The sequence below is a fragment of the Spermophilus citellus genome (assembly GCF_964194105.1).
Source record: "Spermophilus citellus genome assembly, chromosome: 4".
Taxonomy (NCBI): Eukaryota; Metazoa; Chordata; class Mammalia; order Rodentia; family Sciuridae; genus Spermophilus; species Spermophilus citellus.
In genome coordinates this window covers 50,810,105-50,812,409 of record NC_138185.1, presented here as the reverse complement: position 1 = coordinate 50,812,409, position 2,305 = coordinate 50,810,105, and positions in this window count along the sequence as shown.

Sequence of the window (2,305 nt, the reverse complement as noted above, 5' to 3'; positions counted from 1 at the left end):
ACCTTGGTGGTGTCAGAGCTCCCCCCAAAACCCATGGTAGAGGGGCCTCCCCCTAGATGGGGGAGTGCCCCTCTACACTGGGTGCTCTGGTGATTTCAGAGCTCCCCCCAAACCAGGGTAGAGGGGCCACCCCATAGAGGGGAGCCTTTGTGATGTAGGAGCCTTTGTGGTGTAGGAGCTCCCCTCCCCACAACAAGGGTAGAGAGACCTCCCCCCTTGTGGGGGGAGTGCCCCTCTACACTGGGTACCTGGTGGTGTCAGAGCTCCCCCCCACACACACCCAAGGTAGAGGGCCCCCCCCCAGGGGGGGAGTGCATCTATACTCTGGGTGCCCTGGTGGTGTCGGTGTCGGAGCTCCCCCAACATCCAGGATAGAGGGGCATCCCCCCTAGAGGGGGGAGTGCCACTCTACCCTGTGTGCCCTGGTGGTGTCAGAGCTCCCTGGACACCCAGGGTAGAGGGGAGGCCCCTCTATCCTGGGTGTCGGGGGATCTCCGAAACCACCAGGGCACCCAGGGTAGAAGGCAGTCTCCCTCAATGGGGGAGGCCATTCTACCCTGGGTATCCGGGGGAGCTCCGACACCACCAGGGCACCCAGGCTAGGGGGTCACTGCCCCCTCTAAAGGGGAGGCCCCTCTACCCTGGGTGTGTGTGGGGGTGCTGATGTTGGTTTTTCCTTAATAAGCAGAACTGCGCAGGAGTGAGAAGGCCCCAGGCTCTAGGCATTGGTAGCAGGTGCAGCACTCAGTGTTTTGATCTTGGCTTAGATTTTTGTGCCTCTGTGTAAAATTTTGTGCCTCTCATCTGAAAATTGGAACCCTGACTTCCTCCTCACAGACTTATTCTTAGAATTATGTTAATAAAACCTATGAGACATAAACGGTGCCCATAGTCCTAGGTGTGCATATGTGCGCTTTGTCCTGATCATTTTCACTTGCATACCCAGCAGCACCTTGAGTGTTTGCTCAACAACTAGCTTTTTAGATAAGGTGCTTCCCACCAAGATACATCAGTGGATATGAGTGTAAAATCCTTGCTAGACCTCCCTGGACTGAGGGGCACTCTGCCCTGTGTCCCTGCTCTGTCAGGAGCTACTCCACCCTGGGCCCAGCTCAGCCACTTCAGCCTAATACTTGCAGGATGCAGCAGTCAACGGGCTGATCTGGGACATCCAGGCACCACTAGGTACACTGGTCTCTTGGCTTGTCTAGATCAGAAGGCTTGTGGCTTGCAAGGTCCGAGTCTCCTTATTGGCTCTTCTTTGATGCCTCTTTCTGTCTTTCTGCAAGCAAACCCAGTGGGTCTGACTTCCCTGGTGGCTCTGCTAGCTCTCTGGATTTGCCCCCTCCAGTTTGTACAGGTCCCTTTGTCCTTTCTCATTTTATCACACTCCACTGCTCTTCCTCTGTATATCTGTCTCTTTGTTTCTCTCTTTCTCTTCCTCTCTCTCTTAGGACCATACCTCCTTGTCCTTTGTCGCCCTTTCCTTTTCCTTTCTCCCCATCTCACACTCCTCATCTCCTTCTTGCTCTACTCTTGCACCTTTCTCACCTCCCCTCTCTTCCTTTTCCAAATTATTGATCCATCCACCCATTCATTCATCCATCCTTCCTTCCATCCATTCACACATCTATCTACTATCCATCCACCCATTCATCCATCCATCCATCCACCCAGGGGCCTGATGAAGTGTTGACAATCAGTGGAGCCTCCTTCCAGGGTTCCCACTGCTCCCTGCAGCCACCAAGGCCCAAGCCAGTTCACAGCAACTATACAGGGGGCTTGTTTATATTTAAATAAAGTTATCACTGCAAGCCTGGGTCTCAGGAGAGCTAAGTATTTCTTCACTGGTGCCCTCGGACCACATTTTAGATTTAAATTGAACCAATGTCATTTGCTTGCTAGGTGTGTGGCAACTGGAAGTTGTTTTAAATTTTGATTTAGCTCAAACTGGATGAGAGTTTTTTCGGACAAAATAGAAATAGTCAATGGGTTATGCTGTAGGTAGAAGTGTGCTAATAGAGGGCAAGTAGAGAACGCACAGGTGGTTGCTGTTCAGTGTTGCAGCCGGGGTGTGGGGTGAGCAGGATCACTGACATGGAATGGAGGAGGAAGCAGGCTGGAAGAAGGGCAGAGCAGGCGCTTCGTGCATCCTGCACCTCTGTGGCTCCTTCGCCCTGTCTCTGTGGCAGTCTCTGTCTCTGTGGCCTTGCGGTTCTCTCTCAGTGCTGTGTCACCCTCCCTGTCTCTGTCCAGCTTTGCTAGCCATGCCCGTGGGAGCCTCTGCTCTTCCCCTTTGGCCCAG